General features: G+C 35.4%; 1 protein-coding gene across 1 annotated transcript in view; it reads left to right on the forward strand.

The window, feature by feature from the left end:
• LOC124158757 (alkaline phosphatase, tissue-nonspecific isozyme-like) overlaps nt 1–27,656 on the forward strand; it is a 346,999-nt gene that overhangs the window by 279,183 nt on the left and 40,160 nt on the right. The window lies entirely within an intron of this gene.

The raw sequence follows: 27,656 nt of genomic DNA on the forward strand, positions 1-27,656 counted from the left end.
TTATTTACAAAAAAAAGACATGTAAGACGTATGTAAAAGCCGGGAAATATAGGCGATGTCGGTGTAGTGATTTTCGTTTTGCGATATTAGTACCATGCTTTTTTTTCCAGTTTAAGGTAGTTTTCCACAAATGTCTTTCGTATTTTGCCATAAACTTATGCTTTCCCGAATATGTTTAAATTTATCACAAAATTTTGCTTCTAATGACAACAAAGCCATATTTCTCAACAAAGTCTCAACAAAGCCATATTTCATTCAGCTTACCTCACCTTGCTCAAAAAAACAGCACCTCTCCATGAGAGCCCACGTTAACTTTTACAAATTTTACCGTCAACTATCACAAAAACAGCACATAGAAATTACTTTTTCTTTGAATAATTTAAAGTGTGTACCTTCAAAAGAATACGTGATTTAAGCTTCATCAAATTCTTGTTCCGTATACCGAGGCGCTGTACCTACTTAAAAGAGAGAACACGACTCTCACGCACGGGAGCAAAGCCATGGCACTTGTGATAACCTCATCCGTGTCGTCATTGAACTCAAGGGAGAGCGCGCACTAGATTAAATATGTTGAATCCAGAGCCCTCCGTGCGTGGTCGAATCGATGACCTAATTTTCCTCGCTGCTCGTCCGTCCGCCGTTCTTCATACATCATCCGTCGCGTTTCTATGCCACTGTCCTCAGTTGGTGCATGCCGCCGGCGTGTGTGGGGAGTCTTCACGAAGTAGGACAGATTGCTGAAAATGAATGCACTAGTCCAACGGAGGCCGGCAATTTGTGTGGTCACTTGTCACGGAAAACGTTGCTGAGTTTCTCTCTCTCTCTCTAAATAAGCTTGTCTGATGATCTCTACCTGGGTGACGGGTTAATAAATTTATAGTCAAGGTTGGATGAGCGTTGTATATTACGGGATCCATCTTAGAAAGTTAGTAAATTTAACTGCGATATGAGAAAATAAATGCATTTTGAATTTGAAATAACTTTATAGGTCGTCGTATTTCCTTCAAATACTAAGGCTATCATTCAGTTGCTTGTTCTGATTTAATATTTCCCCGGGTACTGTGAAATTTCGATTTTTTCGAGTGCTTTTTGACAGAATTCCTTTGAAATTCCATTCAATGCTCTTCGTTTTACCCCGGGAGTTCTTAGAACAATCTAAATATTGATTATAGATTTATAAACATGTATCATGTTATAGTTGCCGAAATATATGAAAACCTTAACTTATTATTTGGATTTGGATTATTTGCTTGTAAAGCGTTTAACATTTAAAAAAATATACTTAGCACAAAGATCATTTTCTGTGCTTTGTAATTATTTTACCGTGAATTTTTTTATTTAAAATTTGTATAATGCATTTTAGAGGTTAATATAATTGTTCACATCCAACACTTAACTAAAATAAGTTATTGAATCAACGGAGAAATTGGTAGGAACGGTTACTAAACGTTTTGTTCGTATAGTGTAAAGAGATAAATGCGATTAATTCAAATTTCATTGGTGAAAGAAAATTTAGGCAGTTATAATTTTCATGCATTTTCTTAACAGAACGCTTTTCGATGGTGTATTATGTATCGGCAACGTATCTTAGGCATATGAAGTAAATGGTATTCGTATATTTGTTTATTCGTTCATTGGAATGTATTTTTTCAGTGGTTTGTAAGAGTGCCTTCATTCATGACGGAAGGGTTCCCATCTTCCGAACATCTTCCATAAAACGACTTTATTTTTATTTGTTATCATTGACCTTTCAACAAATTTCATCGCACATTTTAAACTTTTTACTATTTATGTAGGCATAGGTTCATTCGTAGATGGCTTACGTGCATGTGACATTAGCGGGCGCCCCTTCCCACTCACAATCAGTAACTCAGTTTATTAGAGTTCCCCGCAAGTCCCACGACACGTTTCCAGTTGCTTCGAATCCTAACGGCCATCAAGCTTGCTCATTTATATGCAGCACATAATCTCTGAGTACGCCCAGTCGTTACTATGAAGTTACAATATCGTGTGTTATGCAACATGTTGATGGCCTGATGAAGACAATCGTCGAAGGACAAGTGGAAGGCAAGAATGGAAAAGGAAGACCCCGAATAAAATATATGGAACAAGTAAAGAGAGATGTGAAAGAGAAGAAATACGTAGGTGTGAAAAGATTAGCTGATAGGAGAACTGAGTGGAGAGCTGCGTCAAACCAATCCTAGGATTGTTGACCAGTGATGATGATGTGATGATGATGATGCAACATGTTGGTAAGTTCTTTAAGTGCGTTCACTAGTGTGAGAAAATGACGGAATCAATGCTGTGCGACTATCCTCGAAATCTGAAATTAATTGGCTTGCATCTCAGCATTGTATTTTCCCTAAATCTTATGCAAATGTCATTTTTTGTTTGGTTTTACATGTAAATACAATTTTACTAGCTATGAATACTTTAATAATCTGGAATCTAGTAACTTTTATTTTATTCCTTTGAAGTATATCCAATGAAATTGTTTCATCCATTTATAATTTCGAAAATTATTTTATGTTCTTTCTATGTGTGTTTAAATCTCCACCGTAGCTCGTTTTTTACAGCGGACGACTTTTGTCCGGGGTAGCATGGATCGAGTTTCAAGTGAGGACGATTTTTGCCAAACCGAGAGTCGCTGGTCCGAGTCCCGCCTGGATAATTTTCCTCTATCCAGGGCATGGATGTTCATAAATGTTTAATTGTTAAATTTTGTGAAAAAGCTGATGTATAGGCCAAATAACGCTGTCGTCGATGATGTGACTTTAACAAATTTATGTTTCTGTCCTCGTAATTCACACTGCTTATTTACTGTTATCTTTTCACCATTGCAGCAAAAAACTTCCTCCCTGACCTACCCTTTAACAATGCCACTGTTTCCACTTGCTTCGTTAATTCCATCTGATTCACACCTCACCACCGTCGAACCATTGTAGCCCCTTGACCCGATTTTCTCTTGTATGTGTCCAGGTTAGATTTCTCTTGCGGGAGCTCCTTCCTTGAAAGGGTTACCTTCTTTTCTTGGTGGAAGCCTTAGGAGGTGAAAAGGCCAACTCAATCACGTCAGGACCAGTTTCCTTGAATTCACCTCCTTCTCCATTCACCCCTCTCGCCTCTGAACAGCCCATTGTGCCTGTTTAGTGGGAAGACCCGCCTCAGTAGTATTTTCCTCATTCCGACCTTTACGAAAATTCCGAAAATTACTCCAGTCGCGTTCAATTCGTTGGCATAGTCACGACCGGTCGCCGGTTTACTTGCGCGTGAGCATTGAGGCTAAGGGTTCCGGACTCTTTAGAGAACCCCTCTCAAGGTTCACGACAGTTGGGCGCGGAATTTTGGTATTCGGGTCTTATAGGTGGAGTGTGCGTTGCTAAGGTTTAGTGCACGTCCTGAGAGTGATGGGAAGACACCCATTGTAAGTGAAGATGAGCTTATGTATTCGGTATTGCATTCACACCAGTAGACTATTATTGGTGGTATTATATTAATTTTCCATCAATTATTAATATTATTTTGTTAGGTGCTTACCTGAATGCAATAGTTGAAAAAGTACGCAGAAGAAAAGTAAATTCTACCGAAAAAATAATAAATACACGCATGGATGCAATAGTTAATGAGATTATTATAGTATTAGTAATGAAAAATTCTAAATTAAAATTAGTTTCAATGGTTACTTCAATGATTTTCAGGACTTTAAAGAAGTATATTTCTGGTTGCAGCTGGACATTCTCTTACGCAGTATAATAAGGTCAAGTGTAATCTACGTTTTCAATGATAGAAACAAGGTAAAAATATTTTATTTTCATTGTGTTTTTTTTTGTGCGAGACAAATTTGGTAAAAAAATGATAGGAAGTCGCCCTACGATTCGTTCACCTATTCTAAGAAATCAGTATGGGTATATAATACTCTTTCTATCTACTACGATATTTTAATTCAGCATACTTAGTTTATCCGTCTCAACAGTAACGTTTAAGTGTCTTTTTCCGAATAATATCGCTTTAAACGCTTCTTTTTTTTCTTTGTGATGACACTTTTGAGGCATGAAACGTGTTACGATCAGCTCCATGCACTTGGTGCATTTTGAAAATTCTCGCCATCTTACCTGGAGAAGATATAAATAAATAGTTAATATTAATAACTAACTATAATTGTGTGTCCATGTACATTATAATCACATTACCCTATTCCTTGATATATGTCTGTAGTCTGAGGCACAAATATCGTCAATTTATCCGTAATATAACACCTTGTCTTCACTCCAAGTTCACCGAAGCATATATTGAAGGTACCAACCCCACGGAAGTATACCTTTGGTTGTTATGTCTTCTGTACCTAAGTGCCCACCATTGCGTATCTTATAACAAGTCTTTCTTACCTTTCATCGCTGGTTATTCCTTTTACCAATCAAAGACGCAGAAAAGGGGGCACCAAATATCGTCAGGGACTCGGCTTCCTAGAATTGCTTCAACTTGGGCTTCCTTTTCCCGATCCCAAGCAAATACCACATCAAAAATCTTTTGTTGACATTGGTTTACAGATCCGCAAATCCTTTTACCGATATCGTGTCTCCCCTATCCAATCTCTCTTGCCACAAGATTGAATTCACGATATTCAGTTGAGCGGGGAATCTGTTGAGTCATAACTGTATGCATATATATGTTGCTTATGCCCCTATTAATAGCTTTCGTTATGCTTTCTATTAATAACTAGTTGACATATTTGGTTTCGATTATGAATAGGGATAAAGAGGATTGTTTAGGAAGGATTGGGCGAGTAACATGCATATTATTATCTTTCCAATTCATACTCGTGCCCCATGTAGCAGAAATTAATGAAAAATTAGTGAATTCAAAACACCTTAAGTAATTATGAACCTTCCATTAAACAAGATTTGAAATAACCTGTATAATACGACACTACCCTTCCATTAGACATAAATTGTGAGTTGGCTATCGGCCTTATAGTATTTTTTTAAAGATCGCTTGGAAAGTATGCATGATTATTTTGAATGGGGATGTTGTCTCGTTATAATTTTGTTTAATTATTTTATCAATAATAATCTGCTTTGAGGTGGCTAGCTAAAGAATTATTTCAGCAATCTTAAATGTAAACGCTTCTTCAACAATTAATCTAACCTCGAAGGCAGGTATATTTATCTTATTATAGTCGTGTGCTTTGATGAATGCTTAGTTTTTCTTTTCATATTCAATCGCGATTTTAACTTCTTTCCGTTAAATATATATATGGCCATATGTAAGGGCTCAATACTTCACCTCAATGTGACTACACCTTTTTTCCCTATAGTCTGAATGTCATTGTAAAGTAGTACTTGCAATTTTTGTTTCAAAATTAAGTGTGAGGTAGTAACCATGGTTACGTAAAAAATGAAATTTTACAATACCAAAATTGTTTTAAGATTCTAATAGCCTTGATTTAGCCCTGTATATTTATTATTACTTTGCAAGAGCACTAATATTTCGCTGGTAATTTTTTATAAAAATTTGATTATTTATTGCATTAAGTTATACCTCATCATTGTAGGATTTTGAGAATAAATTTGTTGTATTTCATGCAACGATAAAAGTAGATTTTCTCTGGCCATAACGTATCGTTTAAACATGATCCCGATTTGCCAAAATACAATAAAATTTGGATTTTCGAGATATTTATTTGGGAAATGAGTGTGCCATAATGTGTGGATTCTCGATATATTTATTTGGGACATGAGTGTGCTGCACAATTCCATTTCGTAATAATGGAATTTCATTCGAAAGGATGAAAAATTGTGAATATTTTTACGACAATTGGTGTTGTCATGAACAAGGCTTAATGAATTTAATTTGAATAACAGCAAAATTAGGGGTCCATACGCTATTACCACATGAATATTCTTCGATATGTTACCTGATACCGTTATGTGTTAGAAAGATTCGAGGTTGCATTATGAAATTAAAACTTTTATCCCATTGAGAAGCAAAATTATTGGATACCATTGAATTAAATGTAGCCCATTTAATCTTAATAAGGGCAACAAATTTAACGATTAACGGTACAACGATACGCGGTTGGACTAGGAATTAGGAGAGTGCTTAGGATACTAACATATTACCATGTAAATAAAGCTGTTTTTTTTGCAATAGAAAACGAAAACTTAGCGTAGTAACTAATTCGTGCATGAGATTAAACATGCCAAGATACGCATGCAGATTTTTAGTGTTGACAATTACAGAAAGCTATTAAATAAACTCACAGAGCCTATTTTACCTAGTTCTAGTGTAGCCATCCTTGATATAAACTATTGCAGGTAATATAGTCCTTTATTTTTCACAGAGAAACGGCATGTTAAAATTATTTTAAACGGCCCTGCAAAATATTTCCCTTACCTTATCCATGTGGTTGCGTTTAAAAAAATAGTTAGGGTCTCTCAAAACATCTTGACCATTAGTCAAAAGGTATTCTACTTGAGATTTCCGCAGAATATTTTATGTAAATTTCTACGTTCGATCTACAAGACTTTCCCGTTATAAATTTCAAATCATTTCAGTGTTACTGTTATATTTATTGTAACAATTTATAAAATCTTGCTCCTCGCCTTTGCATTAATTCTATACCCGACCCCATTACTTTTATATACGGGTTTCTTAATTAATTTGGTAAGTTCCGAGAAGCCACTCAAATTTAGTTTGAGATCGAGTGATTACTAGGAAAGACAGGGCTAAAGATTTATCAAGTTTCTGGAATACGCACTCAGAGATTTTTAGTTTTTTCATTCACTGTCAAAAGATGGCAGCCATGAGAAAAAATATTCTTTGATTATAATAACATTTTGCGTGCAACATTTAAAAGAGTGGCATGATATGACTACAAGTTATTTAAGAAAAAATAATATATATTTAAAAAAAACAACCAAAATTTACGTCATTACCAATATTTAGATATTTTTTTGGTGCCTTAACTTTTTAACTAACACCCGACTAATTAAGCTCTACTTATAATATATACAGTTTCACAACCAATTAGAAATCATGTAGCATTTTTTCCGTCTTTAAGGTAGACTAATGTTTGATGCTTCCCTGCACATTGGGAAGGCCAAGCTATGCTCTGGTGGGGGGAATTACTGTTCGTATCGCTAAGTGATGGCTCTACTTATGATATATACAGTTTCACTACCAATTAGAAATCATGTAGCATTTTTTCCGTCTTTAAGCTAGACTAATGTTTAATGCTTCCCTGCACAGTGGGAAGGCCAACCTATGCTCTAGTGGCGGGAATTACTGTTCGTATCGCTAAGTGATGGGCGAAACTATGACTTTTACATCACGTAAAGGATATCTGGTTTATCATAAATGATCAATAATACATCTTTTATCATACGAAAAATTACTTCAGTTGGTAGCACCCGAAGCTATCTTTTCTCTATTCACCGTAGCAATGATTTCGAGTAGATAATGATTTAAACACTGGCGGTGACTGCTACTTCTCCCCAATCACAGGTAGCGATATATTGCTCATTACTCGGTAGCAGTCTGTTCACCGAAGCTACAATCAGAGTGATTTCGAGTATTAACTCACCAGCAGTGACTGCTACTTTTCAGTAACAGTGATTCAATTACAGTTAGCGATGTATCGCTCTACTACATTAGTGACATCTGGACTTTTTGTAGTTGTCAAATCTGATAAATATAGCTATCATAATGCATGCTTTGAGAATGACTTTCAAATTCAAGCAATTTCCCCTTTATTCACAACAAACAAAAATCTCTTTCTAATTATTTATATATTTTTACCGTCTTACCAGAAAACAAGTGAAGGCATCATCCGTGTCTTCTTCTTTGAACTCACGAATATTACAAAAGAGGATCCTCAAGTTGATTCCTAAAGCTGTTGTCAACCACCGTGCTTTTAAATTGGTTTACAGAAGTCGCCACTCGTGTCACTGACGGACAAATCGATCCGAGTTTCACGGGGAAATAAAGTATAATTGGGGATATTAACGAAAACTTATACACATGATTATGTGATGTATCAAATTCATTCATTTTCCATGTTATTTCTTGCAATTACAATCATTATGCGGAAAAATATAAGGTGAAAGTGGATCTCATAGCACTCAACACTTGCGGAAATTTTTTAAATCCGATTAAAAATGCGGTCGAAAAGGCAACAGAATTATTATATATTAGTCACAATTAGTCTCCTATGGGATGAAATTGGGCCTCCTCTATGCAGTCTCCCTGTTTCAACTACCCAGGCGTATTGTTTGTTTTGGAATTCAGTAGTGAAATCGAGGAATGTCGACGATTACCGGCGTGTCTTGCATCGTAGCTGTGCTTCATGTTTTGGTATATCGTGTGCAATGCGTGGCCTCATCTCAGCGATGAACTTCCCATCCAAATGTTGTAGGTTTTTTTGGTCTCGTTTTTAGAAGTTTTGCATTCGTTAAGTGTCGTGAAATCCCTTTCTTAAAACCCTCATCGTCGAATCTTTGCTGTCTCTATTGAAGGGTTATGACTTGCCATATATTTTCCCTCAAATAAGAACGATTTTCACATGAATCTTACCATACTTAGCTGACGTCCATCGTTTGCTTGTCGCACTGATGTTATGCCTTTATACACGAAAAATGCCATGTCTATCCTAAATTGTTTGTACCAAGGAATACAATTTTTAGTATGAAATTGTAATGTGTATGCCTATCTGAATATGGTCGTATTATAAATTTGAACTCAGCAGTCATCAAAGAGCTATATTGAACACACATTTATTAGCATTATTCTTATTCAGGGAAGGATTATTGATAAGAGGGGAATGGAATAGAGAAGCATGGGGTTCATCGTCAGTATAGGGAGTATTATGTTCTCTTCGTAACTAAAGAAACAAATACTGTTTGGGATAGAGAGCTAGTTTGAATGACGGTGAAATCAAAATTAAATACAAATTCAACGCATTTAATGTAAATCTATAGTAACAGGCAGAAAACCTGAGATGGTAACAATAGTTTAAACTGATTCTTTTCTTTTTTCATTCTCAGTCCCATTCTATGTTAGTGCATGCATGCAGAAGAATGCATTAGTTAATGTATTCTTCTGATGACATCTTTCAACAATGGGCACTATCGATTTCTTCATTTGAAGAACTTTCTAAAATATTTCTAACTTCTTTTTAGCTAATTCAAAGTGTCTTACCAATAAAATGACAGGCAAATATTTTATGAATGAACACGAATCTGGTTTTATAATCTACAAATGAGATCGTATCTTCCTCTGAAGAAAATGCCTCATCCAGCGACGTTCCTTTGAAATTCAATAAGCTAGAACTACAGAAGTCACTGAAAGATCGTAAACTACCACAGCAATAGTCTTTCTTTATGACTGAAAGGAAAATAAATCGAATTACCTAAGTACTCAAACTTGAAATGTAAAATCATAAGGATGAAATGCACTAAGCCCCTAAAATTGCAACATACCACATCAAACGCAGTCTTCAGAGTGGATCGTAACAGGATTGATTTCTTTACGACTAGATCACATTACGTGAAGGTAATCCAACATGCAAAGAGCACGATAGCCAAATGGATAAATTATGTAACATGATTTACTATGCTGTAGGTGTTTGAAGAGGACAAAGAAAGGACTGGCGAAAGATAAAAAGTAACTCATTGTGGTAGCAAAATAACGTTATTCACGGTGACAATGTCAGTAGTCTGATTACAGGAAACGTATATGCCAAGAGAAAAATATAACGCATTACACATGCTCCCGTTAAATCAGGTGGGTTAGCTCCTCCTTCAAACTCGTTCAAGCGAAAATGCACATATAATGACGACAACCCTCGGTACTCCATGTGATCCCTAATACTTTCGTCTCGGTATGAAGCATATGCCAGGTTTTGAGCCAAACATTGAAAATTATAAACTTTTTATGCATATGTTTTATCCTCGTTGATTTGCAACTATATCATTTTTAAAGAAAAGTAATTCTTAGAAGAAATACACAAAAATTTGTTGCCTGGGATACGAGTGAGTCTCAGTTCGGTGCTGACATCTAGTGGACAATCAAATGCTTTACTAAATATCTAATCGATCTCGTTTGTTTTCTATACCTAATTTCTGTGGCTGTGTACAGGAAAAAGAAATCACTTGTACCCCTTGGCTTCTAACCCACTCATATATAGTTCACTCAGAAGAGGCGAAGGAAATATGACGACAGAGGGAAGTAGGAAGCATCAAGAGTCTAACGGACTCACCTTGCTCGGATCAAACGTAATTCAGAAAAAAATTATTTTCCTTAATTACTGTAGCTCTGAAAGTAGTTTGAATGACTGTATTGTATAGGGAATATATAATAAGAAGAAGCCAACAATTATGCCACACTGCAATTTAAATTACAAAATATAATTTAAAAAAATTGATGCGATGAGTCCGAGGCCCTAATTATGGTTAATATGCGAGACAAAAAAACACCTAATTTTAAATATTTTACGGGGCCAATGGTTACCTGACTCTGGCTGTACTTGGCCTACATAAATCCCAGATTTCTTATGGATTACGGCGTTTGGATGGATTATCGAAACTCGGAACCTTAATTAAAGGAGACTTAATTAAAGGATTTTTATTAGAAAACGTAGCACATTTTCCTTTCAACATCCTTAGTACTGTTTCTTCACGCAAACTTTGTCTGAGGTCTCATACTATTTCCATCTCCAAACGATATGTCTATTTATCAGTTTGGCTTCTGCTAACGTTGCACGGTTTTTGCATAGCGACCATTTTACTTAAGAAATGAAAGATATTTTCTGATTGATTATTCTATTCCCTGAATGTTTTAATAATAAAATGTAATATTACATGTATTGTTTTAATATCCATGCATGAGTTAGATCGACTCTAAATTGTATAAGTATGTGACTTTTTGTCTAAGCATAAAATAAAATTTGATATCATATAATTTCCTGTATACTTTCATGCGCTGTATATATAAATGCATCCGTTGGCCATGACAGTTGTAATTACCCCATTTCGTTATTCGAGTGAATTAGTTTGGTACAATTCATCAACTAGGAAATGGCTTTCTTTGTTCCTTCGGTGTCATTTGGCTGATACAGGTAATATATATTTTTCTCTTTTCCCCACCCTTGCGTGGGAAACAATTTAATTTAAACGCATTCAATTCAGAATCAAACTAGTTAATTCCGAATTCAAAATGATGATTGACCGCTCTTGATGTAAATTCGATCCAGTTTTCAATGATCAAGGGGCGTGTTTAAGAGTTCAATACATATGCAAAAGGTATATTCTTTTATATTTGTTTTTTTTCTTATATTTTAATTTTTGTACATATCCTGCACAGTGACAGCCCTGATAATAGTGCTGAATGTTGGAAAAATGCTTTGGGAACAGAAAATGACAAATACGGCTACGTAATATATTCAAGAACGACTAATTATGATCTAAGAAAGCCTAACGCCGTGAGGTAAAAACAATTTTACTTGCTTTTATGGCATTAAAATCTATTATCTTTGCCGAAAAATGTAAATTTAATATATTACGCTTTGGAGCACACTGAAAACCTTGCCTTAAATCGCTGCCAGATATATACGAATATCCATCTTTAATTTTCCTTCTGATGTACCTACATTTTTTAAAAATATTTTTTCAGCATTTTCATATCAGATGGATGCGTAATTACTCCAAATTTCTGAAGATGCTATACGTGACAGTCCGAGGGTGCAAAACAAGGTTGAAGGTGAGGGCTTATTTGAGCCAGGAGGTCGTTTGTTATGGAATTGGGAGGAAATGGCGATTCTGAAAGGAGGGGAGGTTCCGTTGAGAGCGTCCGGTCCATTGTGTGGCCGCTGTCCTTGGAGAATTTTTTCAAAGGATTCTCGGGGAAGAAGTGAACGTTAGAAGGGGTTGCAAACAAAGATCTTTAAGTTCCCAACAAATGCGAATTCTCATGGGCATGGAAAACGATGCCTGGGAAAAGTTGATTGTTTCCACCTTTTTCAGGTGACTCTGCGAGAATATAAAAGCCCTTTTTGTCTACCGATACAAAGAAGGGTAAATGTTTTAGGGATAGCAATTTTATACATAAATTAATATATAAAAAGCGATATAAAAATTAATATTTTTTATAACGCACTCAATTATTTACTGGAGCTGAAGTGAATCTAACTTCAATTTCTTTTCTACAGAGTAATTTTCATACTAAATGTAAAGTGTTAACTATCTTATTCTTATTATTTGATTGAAAAGTTTACAATTTAAACGTCCCCTCGTTCTATAAATTCCCAATTTGTGCATAGAATTTCAAAATTGGAAGGGTAAAATAAGCTACGACGACACATAAATCTTCGCTATTCACTCATTCTCTCCTATGTTTGAAAAAGGAAAACACGAAATTTTCCGGTTGTTTATGATTTGGTGACGTCACTAGAGTTCTGGTTCAATTACAGGAAAGGGGGAATCTTTCATAGAAAATAGGAACCTCACACAAAATTTTGAAAAAAAGGACTTATATTAGACTGAATCAAATAGACTAATATCAGCGGAGAAGCAGCAGCACCCTCGGCATGCGTTCGTGATATCATCAATTTTTTGCGAAAGGGTTAAAGTAATCAATTTTTTGTCACCAATAACTCGAGATATTGGGACAAAAGCGAGTCCCTTTATCTTTAATACCCAAACATAACTGACAATAAAATAAAATTGGTGGAATATCCAATTTCATATGCTTACCATTTTACCTTACTTTATGCGTGAGGCTCCAAATAAAAACACACAGAGGCGGATCTAGGATTTCTTTCTGGGGGGCACAAGCAAGGCCGTATCCAAGATTTTTTTCGGGGGGGGGGGGGGGGCACAAGGATACCCCGAAATACAAAACGAACATAATTATAACGGGACCGTTTTAAAAATCTCGCATAATTTTTTAGTCTAGGGGGGGGGGGGGCACGTGCCCCCGTGCCCCCCCCCCCCCTAGACCCGCCTATGAATACACAGCTATAGGGGCACTCAAATTTTGTCCAACTGCGTAAGTGGAGCCATTACATTTGCTGGTCAGCTTGTTTGACCCGCAGTACATTATGGTTGAGAGGGAAGGCGGGTATTTTCATTCTGGTGTTAGGATGATATAGCACCATTGTGTCCTGCCTTTGTCTCCCACGCGGGTGATGAAAGAATCACCACGGCCTTCAGTAGTTTTCCCTTTTGAGATCCAGCGGCGTTGTCCCTTGATATCCGAGAGCCTCTGTTAGCGAGGGAACTCGGGCGTGGTCCGGGCGCCCTCCATGGGTCGCCGACCCCGCTGACAAGGGCGCCACCGGCCGTAAATTCAAGCCGATTACTTCATCAGGCTCCGAGAGGGTCCGAGCGTAATTAATCGCATGGTTTTCTCAAGATATCTATGTAATTGTGCGGGTACTCCTTTGCATTTATGAGACCTTTTTTTATTTTTGATCCTTATTACTTGTAATGTAATTTAGACTAGAATTCAATGATATCGTTTTATAACAGTACAGTCACTGAAGTATATTTATCCATTCTGTTGAATCTCCATCGAAAATAAAATTCTATCGCGTGATGATTCGATATTATTTACGAGGGAAGAATCAGTTTAGCGAACATCAACGCATGTAAATCTTGCTACGGTAAGGAATGGTTTAGTTTTAAAAAATCGTTATAGAATAAAAATAAATTAGCTGATAAGATTCTGTGTGAGTGGAAAAAGAAGTTTTTGAAATTAGGAGTTTCAAAAAGCACGAGCAAATTCACATCAAAACTATGTTCCGAATCCATCGTGAAGTGGGGTCTATCGCTTATCAAGATTATTATATTGCGAGCATATCTGTGATTTGCTCTTTAAAGTGGTTGAGTTGTACAAAATTCTTAACTATATGTTGTCAGGCAGTCGACGAATATCTCTTCAGCCAAGTTTTGTTGCCGTTGTGGCTGATCTGTTGAATATATAAATTTATGCATTAATTAACAGTGAGCAGGAAAATGCTTTCAAATCGGATGTTGTGCTAAGAAAGATTCTACAGCATAATTATGTCTTAAAAGAAATGTAACCTCCTAAGTGTTTAAATGAAATACACTATGGGATCTTAATTGGGGCACATGTAATTAATTAACGACATTAGTACTTATTTCAACTTATATTAAATTATATTTTATTTTATACTTCTTCCTTGGATTTCGGAGAAATTATTCCGTTTTTCCACTGTAAAAAAAGTAATCGTATTTGTATATGCGTCGACAATATATGTTTTTAGATGAAAATATTTGATTTATGACACCTTAATCTTGGAGCCAGTTATGAAAATTTGGACTCTTCTTCCATCTCCGTGACGCGATTTAATGACATATACATTGTTTATTTTATACGCCTATGTAGCTTTGTACTGCAATGCATAATGATGCTCCCCTAACGACCGGGACAACACGTGTCGGAATCGCCTAGATAGCAGTACTTAGCTTGAAACGTTGCATTCATTTATCTTTCCTACTCTGGAGACAGACGCAGAAAAGATGGTGGCAGAAGCACTGCTCGCTTATTCTTCCTTAAGGCGAAAAAGATAAACGCTCCCTCTGGCAGCGAGGGTCTCAGTCCATTAATCTGCTCCACACAGTTTGGGGGTTGGGCGTGACGTCTAAGGGGTTTGGAGAAGGCATTTGCAATCACACTGCCGTATATATAAGTACTAATATGCAGGTCATATTCTTTGACCTCCACTGTCACTTTGAATCAAGAGGCAACAAGTGTATATGTATTTAAACAACTAAAAGTTAAGTAAAGAGCTAACATTGTTGTTCCTGGCAGAGGGGCAAAGAAATAGAGCGGAATATTTGTATACAAAAATGATATGTTACTACACATGGTTATTTGCTTATCTTCAATCTTACATTAATTATAAAGTGAATGTTTGCGTACTGTTTGTCCATATTTTATCGTTGGAATTTTATTGTTGGAATATTTTACAAGAGGCCCCCACGAAAGAAGTTTTTAAGTACCGCACCAACATTAAATGCAATAGGTAGCAACTTGCATATTATACATTAGAGAAAATATACTACTGACTGCTGGGTATAACGTAAGCGTTGGAAAAAAAGATAAACCAAAAACATGGAGGCTAGTAATTTGCTTTAATATCGTCACAGTCATCACATAGGTGGTAGAAAATGTTTTATAATCCAGCAAAGATTTTTCTATTACAATTGTTCCGTAAACAGAAGTATGTTTAAGTTGTCATAGCTGCCACCGGAGGGCGTAGTTTTATTCCGATATTCAATTTTTTTGTGTGTGCGTGCAACCAGTCGTCGTCAATCTTGCAGTCAGTTGTGAGTGTCAGTGTGTCTCTGGTCTTTCGGGTTATAGTTGTATGAACATCGTTCCTCTTTCATTTTATTTCTTTTCTTTTATTTCTTCTCGCACGATCGGCAGGGGATTTCGTATACTCCTTCAATTTGAAGTGGCATCCTATCGCCGGTCGTCCTATCGTCTGTCGCGAAACGTCGGGGCATTCTCCATTACGACACGTGGCATGCACCCGTATGTGAGTTATTTTTTATTCATCATTAGCCGCGAGATTTTCAATCAAAAAAGTCCTTCATCTTGTTCTAACATGGAAATTACACAACATGTGTGAGCACAAAGGACATCATATTGAAGTAGGACAGTAATTTCCAGCATGTGGTTAATAAAAATGAAAAGTATATGCTAAGTAACATCTGATGCTTTCCCGGCGAATATATTCGAAAAATGCTATTGGGGCTTCCAGCCGTGTGGTCTCTCTTCATTCTGCCGACGTTTCGGAACACGTGTCGTGTTCCATCCTCAGGGCTAAGATTAGCCCTACCCTTACATGTAGATAGCTTAGATACAAAATTAGGATTTAACCCGGAGGATGGAACCCGACTCGTGTTCCGGAACGCCGGAAGAATGGAGAGAGATAACCCGGCTGGAAGCCCGAAAAGCTTTTTTCGAAAAGTATACGTTGTTTATGTTGAATTTTCCATTACGTATGATGTTTCTAACGTTCTACCACGAAGGTTTGGGATGTCTTCATTGTATTCATTGCTCTCGCAGTCTTAATTGGGTTAATAAATATTGCCTCCCGCATATATAATTATTTTAACGATTTCCAGTGAAATTAGAATAGGTCTCGCTAGGTTTTTATCTAATTGCTTTTTTATGTATTTTTCCCAGCCCCTTAATTCCTACAGTATTTATTATGAGTTCTCTAATGTCTAATTATAATTTCTAACTATTGTATTTAACATTGGTTCGTGCTTTTTTTTCTCAGCTATTTTATCGATATACCTTTTTTCATCGCTCCATTATGTAAAAAAAATTCAACAACGATACGAAACTGATGTTTAGGTCGCAAATAATTAATGATTGATGTAAAGTTGAAGGAAAAGGCTAATCAAATAATGATTTCAAAATTATTTACATTGAATAGCGGAATATTCATCATCTTCAAAATGTTGCAAATTTGAAAAAAAGTGGCAAACGTTCTCTTTTACGATTATCTTGCCCTACACATTAAAAATTTTTAATTCTGTAATCATTTAATTAGCTCGTGTAATTGATGTTTTTATCTAAAAATATTAATCATCAAAGGTAAAATCACATATTTTCAACCGCTGTTACACTAATAAGCACAATCTGAGATACAGGAAAATGAATGAAAACTAATTTCCACTGTATTTGACCAAGGCTATATTTGTAATTATTTAGCACCATGAAAGACGATTTTCCATATCACTTGTTGCACATAAATCAATATAGAGTTATTTGACAATCACCCTCAGGAAGAAATGTTCTCCGAATCTTCAATCCTGAAATCAGAGCAATCCATAAAATTTCAGGCTCTAGCTAATCAGGTCTAAAGTGGTCGAAAATAACCGTCGTAGCAATAACAATTTTGGAAAACTGAAGAAGGTAATCTAGCATTTTTCAAATATTTAAAAACGTTCTTCCGAGCAGAAATATTGGCCAAGGAAGTTCTAGGTGACTGAGAGAATACATCAACGCCTGTTCCCTACGAAGACCTGTGAGCGTCGCTAAGAAAAGCTGTACTTGAACGGTGGAGGGAGTCGTGGAGGACTCTGAACGAAAACAAACTACGAAGAATCAAGGCGACAACGTCAGTTTGGCCCTCCTCCGCCAGGAACAATTGAAGGGAGAAAGTAGTAATCACACGGCTAAGGATAGGACACTGCCCTTTGAATTTTGACATAGGACTCATGCCTTTCTCTTAACCGAAGAGAATTAAGCTCCTCAGTGTGATGAGTGTAGGTGCCCTATATCCGGCATATTCTTACAGTGTGTGACAAATACCGTGACGAGCGGATACGGTTCAATTTAGGGGGGGGAGCTTGAATCCCTTCGAGGAGACCCTACTTATTTGAATAATGCAATATTATTTCTGAAGGAAATCGGTATTTTTAGCAAAATATAGAAGTTCCTATTCCTACTTATCTTATGTTATTTTATTCTATGTAAATAAATTACGCATACACGACCCTTTGAATAAACGATTTGAATCAAATGACTGCGCAGTGGTGCAGAATAAACTAGCCGTCGACGCACCCGAACACTCAATTCTACTACTATTACTATTACGTTTTCCCGCAGTCAGCGTACAAAACGTATAAAAACTTCCCCGCAGTGTAAGGGTTAATAAAGAGCCATGGTGTTGAATGACAGGAAAGACTCAAATACCACTTATAATTTATGAATTATAAATGAGGTACCTCAAATACCCCCACTCAGTGGTTCGCGTAAGTTTTTTAAAGCACAGTCACGGAGGGGTTAAGGCACCGCGTTCCGCGATCCAGTCGCTGAAGTGGGTCTCTCTAGAGGGGGAGATGGTATCTAGTCTTTCATGTGTACGGTTTTCTCATACAACCGTTATTCCACACTAAAATATATATTTTCTAACATAATGTTACAATATGAAAAATACCGTTTCTTAAAAAAAACTGGATTTTTTAAAAAAGGAGAAAATTAAGGCATTCGACCCCTTAAATTTTTGAAAAAATCGAACTCAAACAGATATATGCAACTTTCTCATCAAAATTTCATGAGAAAATTGCAATATCTGTTTTTAAAATATCATTAGAGATATCGAAAACGAAACACATTCTGCGTGTGGAAGATTATATTCGCTTTTACTTAGAGACAAGGATAGTATCTATTTACCAATAAGTATTACTTTCATAATCTTACATGCGCACCACGTTTTTTGTCTATTTTACCCTAATACTTGTTTGAAGATTAATTGTCACTCTCTTATCAAATGTTCTTGAAATTTTAATTAATTGAATGAGTTGCAGGACGTTTTTTTATTAAACGTATTTTTTATTGAAATATGACATTTTTTATGCAACAATATTATTTTATTCGTCATTAAATCTACAATAGCCAATGTTTTTGATTTTGACAACGCCGAAATTTTAGATCATGAGGTTAATTTGGGAAAAAAAAACTATTCAAAGAAATGGTTCCATGTCTAGATCAATTAACAGCTGTAATAGAAAAACAAACATTGAAAACCTTAGAAAATTTATTTTTATCTAATTAATCGAAATAAATAGTATCTAAGTTAGGTAATTGTTACACACTGTCAATAAAAAAATATATGCAAAACTAAAGTATGTCAAAATTTTCGTGTATTCCCTTTTCAATTTTTTATTACATTATCGTAAAAAATGTTTTCTAATCTTTGTTTATGAACCAATATTGTATATTATTTTGTTTTACTGTACTCTCATTTTTTCATTCTTACCCTGAGGAAGGTTTTAAAATAAGCCGAAACGTTGGCAAAAATTTTTTGCATTGTATGACCTATACTACAGGAATTTTTTATAATTAATTACAAGAGGTCAAGACAAGAGAAAAAAGAACATTGAATCTAGAATGGCCAATCCAATGAAGAAGAGACAGATGTCCCGGGGGCTCGCCTCTAGTCATACCTCACGTAATTAAACTTCCTCTTTAGTGGAGGTACCTCTCCGTTTTCTATTTTGTGATAAACAAGTCGGTCTTCACTGGTAAGATACGTTGCGGTCTCCTTCCGTTCATTACATTCAATTTGTAACTGGTACACTCCAGAGGTAATTAGAATTTTATGCTGCTTACAGTAGCTACAGCCCGATGAATAAAGAGCCCAAGGCCACTGTCATTTGTGGATTCACGAGTTTCGTGCAGCAGCAATTTAAGTGGAAAAATAAGTTACTCTAAGCCTCGTAAAGTCTCAGAGCTCATGAAATTTTTGCAAACTCAAAACGATGTGCTTACGGTGTGGCCATGGCATCGTTAAAGAACGTGACGGTGGACTCCTATGATTATTAATGAAGTATAAAGTGATGTAACTACCTCTTGCATTTTATGTGGACGCTAACTTTATCATTTATTCGTTCATGATTATACATCATCCGCGTAAAGTTGCTCTATATGTCATGTGCTATCGCGAATTCATAGCCAGTTAATTATTCTTACTATAATTTACGTAATTAAGTAAATGTCCCGAAGTGAATATGATAACATGCACTCCGGGACATTTACTCTTATATGATAGTATACACTTCGGGACACTTCAGTGCATATGATAATATGGAGGTTTAAAAAATGATCTGTATCAAATGTGGGAAGTCTTTCTGCTTAGTTATGCATTTAATTATGATATCAGTTATTATTTATGTGAACATAAAAATTAATATCCGATTTGTGTAGCATGTGATAAGTAACTGATTCATTCCCGCGACTAATATTTTACTAAAGTTTTGAAATAGTGCGTTCATATGCTTTCGAAAACTTCAATATCAATTAATCTATTTATACTAGCGAACATCCTAATGCAGTGGTGCACTTACCCATACTCTTCGTTCACATTTCAGTTCCAGTATTTTTTGATTTCTTTTTATTACACAGCATCATGAGATTTTTAATCGAAATTAATAAAAAATAAGCGTGCTATCGTATACATAATTCTGCTTTAGGATTCTAAGGATCATAGCAAAATGTTTTCCTTATAAACTAACTGAATCTGCTAATTTTGGTGTCATGCATATATTTTTCGTGATTTTCAGATGACATTGTGTGTCATGTGCTGTATCTTTGCCAGAAATAGCATAAAGTAATTTCTCGGTAAGCCTCCTTATGAAAAATAGGCGTCTTTGTCTTATACTGTCCGACTTTTACTGACCTGTTGTGCACTAGTTTGAGTGAATTTCATCTACTCGATATTTACGGTGTATGCTAGACTACAGAGCTATTTATTTTCTCCGCCTTTCTTGTTTTTTTTTTTTTTTTTTTTTTGACTTCGCCTTTTGTCCTTGGACAGATTTGTTCCATCTGCTTGGAGAACCGATGTAATTACGCGCAGAAACGCTGGAAATAATTACTTGAGCAATAGAGGAACCGTCTCCTAACTCCATCATGGGGAACTTGAAAAAAATTTTTAACTGATGGGTACAACTTGTGTGCCTAATATTCATCCTACAGTTTTTTCCGCCTAAACGAAAATAAAAGGCTTAAAAAGAAAACCCTAAAAACATACTCGAAATAATTCCGCGATTAGCCATTATTCGGAAATTCATTTAAAGTTCTCCACCGTAACAATGCAGGTATATCTGACTTAAAATATAGTCGTTTCGTCTGTTATTTAATTTTCAGATGCATCACTTCTAACTTGAGACCCGACATTATTGCGCTGTAATAAATCACATAAGCTGATCATGGAAGTGTCTTTTATCGAGGCTTTTCGAATCATGAATCGACTCTCAAGTTTCAACATGTTTATTGGATCTAACGGTTATCGGCAGCCACAAATTATGAAGGAAACCTTATTTTATAATCTAAGTTTTCAAATCGACCTTATGGCATTATCGATTTTGATATTTCATTTACATGTTATCGCTGGTCAGTGCATTTCTTCAAACATTACTCGGATCTGGTTTCTTGAGGTGTTTATGTGTCTTCGTCAAATGAAAGTTTGGACTACTAGTTACGGTAAAGATTGCACCAAAGGAAAGAATCATTTTGATGGGTAATACAGCTATGTGATAAATAGCTCTTATGTATTATTTAATCGTTAGTCTTATATCAGCCATTTTATATTCATTTCGTGGTTATTTAAAACATTATATACCCCATAATTCATCCCTATCGCGCCGAAAATTATCTTCAAAATTTATTTAAAAAGATAAAACCTTTCATGCCTTAATTGCATTAATTTATTTTAACCATTTTGATTCATTGCCCTGAAGAAGGTATAAGAAATATATTGAAACGTCGAGAAAAAATGTCGCATTTTATTTTAAGAATAATACTTCAAGACGTTATTCACTATGACAAAATTGAGGTCAAGAAAAAGAAATCGATTCTAAAGGATAAATACACATTCCAGGTAACTGAAAAAAATCCCGCATTTTTTCTGACATACCTTACCTTTTTATTCCCAAATATAATAGAGCGAACAGGCGTGGAAAAATTAAATATCAGGGAAATTTAACTGGAACCATGTTTGATTTAGTTAGAGTAAGAATGTGAGGCGGAGGAGCCAATTATCGAGATGACCTTTCGAACGAGGATGACTAAGGAAAAATTTCATGGGATTTGGTTAACAAATTCCGCCAAAATATGTTTTAAATGTTGGGGTCGGTTTAAATTTTTCGGGTCAATGGATGGAACGCTTCTAAGAAGGCAGAAGTTGGTATAGAAATTTCGCTTTCGCGATTGGATTTCCCCTGACTTCCCTGCATAGTTAGATGGGTAGCATTTTTGGCACCCGCTTATGCTGACGTAGAAAAGACCAGCAGTATTTTAAAAGAAGGAGAAAGTGCTTTAAGATGGAAAGCAATATAATGTAGAAATTTTCGTTAAATAATTTAAAAAAAGTGCGAAGATGCTTCATTTCCTTCACGTGATTTAACTATGGGGAAACTATTGAGTAAGACGATGAGATATGAATTATCAACGATAGTCTTATTCCCTCAAGTAAGAATATATCAATAAGAGTTTCCTCCGTTTGGTATTTTGATCTCAAACGATCATAATATGGTTTTCCTCATTGTACAATATATGCTGATGAAATAAATGTTATACGTAGCGAAATCTATGGACTTTCATCTATTTACTCTTAAAAAATTTCAGGATTGAAACCTTGGATGATATCTGGTGATTTTTCCGGGTATTCTTCCGCGTTTATCCATTTGTAGGACAATATTTCGCCAACGTTCTAGTTGGCTTCCTCAGGTCCACTGAACACTTCCGCGGAAGCCTACTTGGAAACTTTTGAAACCTTGGAGCATAAATCACGTAGCTAATGAAGCTATTCATTTATCAACAGTGATTCAACCAAAAATTTGCCATAGTAATTCATTTTGAAAGGCGTTACGAATCTGGTATGGCTATAATCTATGATATATTGAACGCAATCACGGCTTTGATAAGATAGAGCCGTTGTTAATTATTTCTTGGTGACACCGTGCGGGTAGTTATTTCACGCATTCGGTACTTATCAAGTATGAGGCCGAGCTGAAAGAATGGAATGCCTGTTTTAACTTGCTTGGATTGACTATCATTCTCAAAATTTATTACATGTAAGTGGAATAACTTTTTTGACACATATCGCATATATTTTTCGATTCATAGAGTCAGAAATCGTCTTAACTCCAAAACAATTGATATTTGAAAAGCATAGACGATTTTTTAACTAAAATATGCATTTTAAGACTAAGAAAATAATTTTTATGGGCACGACGCCAAGAAAGTCAACAAGTTTATGCATACCTTTTGTGCTGCTACCTATGAGCAAAATATTGACACAACTTGAATGTTTCAGGTGATATTAAGTGATAAACTTAAGCATTAAGTGTGAGGCATTTTACCATCTCACGTATCATTCTTGATTCTCTCGTATCAAGGGTTTTGATGCCGAAACTACTTCGTTGGGAGCGATAGGTTAATAAATTTTGCGACTGAAACCGTGGTTTATGTGTTTCATCAAAACAATAAAAAAATGTTGAAGTTGAGAGATTTAAGCTTAGCTGATATATCTTGCTTTACAAATATTTATTTCTTAGAACTAAATCAAAGAGCTTTGCTTTAAATTCTTGATCCTTGATGGATCCAGTCATCGATCGGAACATTTTGACAAGGCTTGGGGAATTATAGTAGCCTAAAAAATGTGTATCCTTGAACTCATCACTACGCCTGAGTGGTAGATACGGATGTAAAATTCCTAGTCGAAATGAACAACATGAAAGCAAACGCCATCGTCTTTGTCAGTCAGCAAGATCAATCACAACCAAACTTGTACTGGATTTCAATATTTTAGAAATGCGCTGACTCCAAAAATCGACCTTACATATTTGATCTGACGATGATTAAAATCCAGAATAGGGCCTTGAACTCATTTTCGAGGGGGGTTCGTTTTTTAAGAAGCGTAGGATTCTTTTCATGTTCGAGTGGACTTCAAAAGGAAAAAGTTGGAAGACAGAGTTGAAGGTGTGCTTATGGACAAGTTCCCATTATAAAATTATTTTTTTAAGTTTAATGAAGACAATTTTGCCGAGTGTTCGAAAGAAAAGTTTTTCACGATTCATCTACTATCTTTTATCCCACACTCCAATTTCAGGTTGGAAGGAAGGAAACTTTTTCATCCCCTAAATCGGTTGAGATGAAATGGAAGGTGACGTCTTTCAATTAAATATTTGTTGTAATTAAAATGGGCTTGGATTGAATTATTTTATTCATAAATTTCATTTATAAACCAATGCGTCAATGTCGAAGATTAATGGCCAAGTTGAGTCAAACTTTTCTCGGAAATATTTCAGATAATCACTTTCCATTCTTTTGCTTAAATTCTCCATGGAGTTTGGGGAAACGTTCTATCGAAGAAACATGACAAAATTAAATTGGTTGACTGAGCAACAGATTTCCAGGAATTTGATCGGTTCGATGAAAATTTGGTAGCATATGGTCAGAATTTCTTTTTATTACTGAAACAATTGGCATGGCAGTTCCCCTAGCCTTTCTTTTTATATCGTAGATCTTATCTACAGAATTAAGTTAACAATATTATATTATTCTGTATTTTTTTGCATACAGAAAAAAATATCAGGTAAAACCAGAAATTGGATTGGATTTACATTAAAGATGTGTCTCTAATATCTTCGGTTAATATATAAGATATCCCGATAAAGATAAAAAATAAAAACATAATTCACATAATTTACATTAAAAATGTTTTAAATTTATAGTAATTTCTGATGAAACAATTTGGTGGAGAAAGGAGGGAAAGTTAATCATGGTGGAAGATTCCAATGAAAAATAAATCATTATATTTGTAAGGAATAAATTGGAATAGCCATAGAAGGGTAGATTCTTTCTTTAAAGTCCAAATATAATATTTAATAGATTGATTTGAAATACAGATAATAGATTAATAGATGAAAGAATATTTTACCTTGAAATTATGGAATGATTTTGCAGCGTAGGTCACAAATTTAGGTTTACAAAAATAACTTAGAATTTGGTCTATATATTAAGCTTAGCCTGGCATGATGTGAACTCTTTTGCTATAAATATGAAATGAGATATTACGAATAATGAATTCTTGAAGTTATGCTCTGAAATTGGAATAGTAGCAATAATGTCTGCCATTAGCCTTATGGCAAAATATAATGTAGAAGTGTTGTCCTGGCAATAAAATTCCTTGCATTTTCATACATTTTGTATCTCATTTTGTGCTCATTTGTAGATCATTTAGTTGAAGGCACAACTGACTTAATTATTTTTTTATCATTCAATGCAGCTTTATGAATGCAGCACTCGAGTGTTGTTAACTAAATGGAAATAATTAGTTTCTTCCGAACGCTGTATCGAGACGTGGCGCAATGGATCCATTTTCGTCCTTCCCTAGCAACGGAGAAAGTTGTTCCGCTTTACTAGTTGCCTTCCTGTGTTCGGAAGGGGTTAATTAAAATACAAACTGGCCAGCCCTGGCTGGAAGTGACGTAGAATTAGACTGCGGAAGTAAGCGCAAGGATACGTTAAGAGACTGGAAGTTGATGATATCATGGTGGAGTGTCTAGGGGAATCATAGCGCAAATTTTTGTCCGCAGCATTTGAATGTAACTAGAAGAAGGGTTTCAATTAAAGCTTGAGTGCTTTCAATTAATTAGTTCACTCATTTTAGCCATTGTGTTTTTTCCAAGTTTTGGTGTTCTCTTCGCGAGTACATTTGTCAAGTTCGAAAATTTTGATGCGATAAAAATTATCATCCTGTAAAGTAGACATACTATTTTCTACGTGCGCTGAAAGTCGGAGTAGTCAAGAGTAATTGTTTGCTCTGGGTTGGTAGCGTTTTGTCTGCAAGAAAAATTTTCATGAGTACCCAAGTACCGTATTTAACCTACTTTTTTATTGCTGTTAATTTTGCAGTCCTGCAAAAAGTTTCATTGCTGCGTTAATGCAAATTATACAATTCTTGGTTTTAGTAGTTCTCTTTCAAAGAATCTCTCTCATGGATTAATCACTTCCACTTCAATCTATTGCCTGAATATCGTGCTATGCCTATCCTCTCTTTATTTTTCCGTGGTTCTTTTTAAGTGGCATGGTCGGTAATGAAATGATATTTTGTAGTTTTTTATTAACGCAAAACAGTTAAATAAAATGCGACTATTATTCCATATTGTACTACTCGTATAAATCATTTTATTACTGCAAGTGCATCATATTTAATGAAATATGAGTTTTTCATGTACATTATGGATGTTTTGAGATTGATAAACATTCAAAATATTTATATTTTTCTCTTGTATAATGCTAAAATTACGAAAATACGCTGACGAAGTACTCTCGTCATTGCGCGATTTGTCATCAGAAATGCATAACGAGCTAACTCGTCATTTCATCGCAAGGGGTTAAACCGCTAAGATCTAGTTCTTGTTATTACACAAGGTTCATATAAAGTGTTTTGAATGAATTAAGAATCCTCTGCACTTCTATCTTCTAAAAAGCACTGTTCATTAAAAGAAAAACGTGTTCTGAAGCATTGTTCGATGGCTATGTGGTGTATAGTCGGGGAGTACCCGACGCAAAGTGGTCCGAAGTCGCAAAAAGTCGGACATAAGTCCAATACGGCTTTTTTGAGACAGGGACTTAAAAATTAGCTTATATACTCATGAAGGGTTGTAAAATATGGATTGTTATGCCATTTTACAGAAAATTGATCCGTTGCTGAGATACAGTAGCTGAAACATGGCCAATTTTTCAAAACCACGCGCGATCCCGAAAACCTTTGATCTTAAGCCGTTAGTGTTGTGGTGGAATGATTTTTATGGAATAAAAAACAATATTCCTTTAATCAGATTCTTTGGCTGTATTATCTATAACTTTTGAAGATTTTTGTTCACATCAGCATGGTTTTACTATGCAAAATGTCGTATCCATTTTTCGCGTGGAATTTCAAATAAAGTAGACATTATCTTTCGTTTGCGAAAAATGTAACTCGGGAAATTTACATCACAGTGTGAAGTAGGGGCATACAAATCCATAATTGGCAATCAGTTATGAGTATTTACGCTAAGTTTTAACTCTCTTTCTCAAAAAAAGTCATTTCGGACTTCAGTCCGGATTTTTCCGATATCGGACCACTGTGCGACGGTCCCAACCAAAGCTCGTATTGTCTATGAGAATTGTTTTGTCACAGGAAAAGTTGATTACTATCCCAGATCCTCTATAGAGGTCATCAACGAATAGATGGACAACAGGGATGACATGTATTTGCTCTAAAATACCTAAGAGTAACCCCTATTAAACACCAATCAAGACGTACAATCAAAATTATCTATACAGCCACTAATATGCTAGTGCTGTGCTCTGCAGACCTTTAAATTTTCTATGAGACACCTTGAAACTGTAATTCATGTGATGAATATATATACAAAAATTTTGGGTCTTTGTATTGACAGTAAATGAGAAAAATGTGGGTGATAAAAAATGTTTGTAATTTTCATGCACTCTGCGTTCTCCTCAAATGATATTCTTTTGAAAAAGCTTAATACTTTTTTGTGAAGTAGGACGTTTAAGGAAACATTTATCACTAAACATTCTTTTTTCATTAGTAAGTGATTGCCATAATTTCTTATGAAGTTATAATTCGTTTGTGTCACCTCTCATTGAATGTCATCCTTTACATTTTTGAGCCAAAGGATTCAACATTCTCCTTCATCCTTTTCCGGTATCTATATCGTATTTTCAGTCCAAAGAAACCCTTTTCCTCACTCTATTTCTTTTTTCTTTGCCCCTTATTTTTTGTCAGCCGCGTAGTTAGTCGGGATATACAAAACCACCCCATTTTCCCAAGCTATCACCTTAATTAGTCAAGGAAGGAGAGTTAAAGGCCAAATATATTTGTTGCCAGGTATTCTGACTTCGTTCAAATGACTGCTGGGTTTACTTGAGGGGATAATTGAGTTCAAAAACGTAATCAGTTGCGAAATAAAACAGGTAAAGGAAAAAAGTGGAGAAGGTGACAGGTTATTATGACGACTCCTTTGACCTCATACGTCCTTTGTATTTGATGTTGATGTGCAATTCATCTTTGACCTTCAGCCTAGTCAATCTCTTTA

The sequence above is a fragment of the Ischnura elegans genome, chromosome 5, assembly GCF_921293095.1.
Source record: "Ischnura elegans chromosome 5, ioIscEleg1.1, whole genome shotgun sequence".
NCBI classification, from domain to species: domain Eukaryota; kingdom Metazoa; phylum Arthropoda; class Insecta; order Odonata; family Coenagrionidae; genus Ischnura; species Ischnura elegans.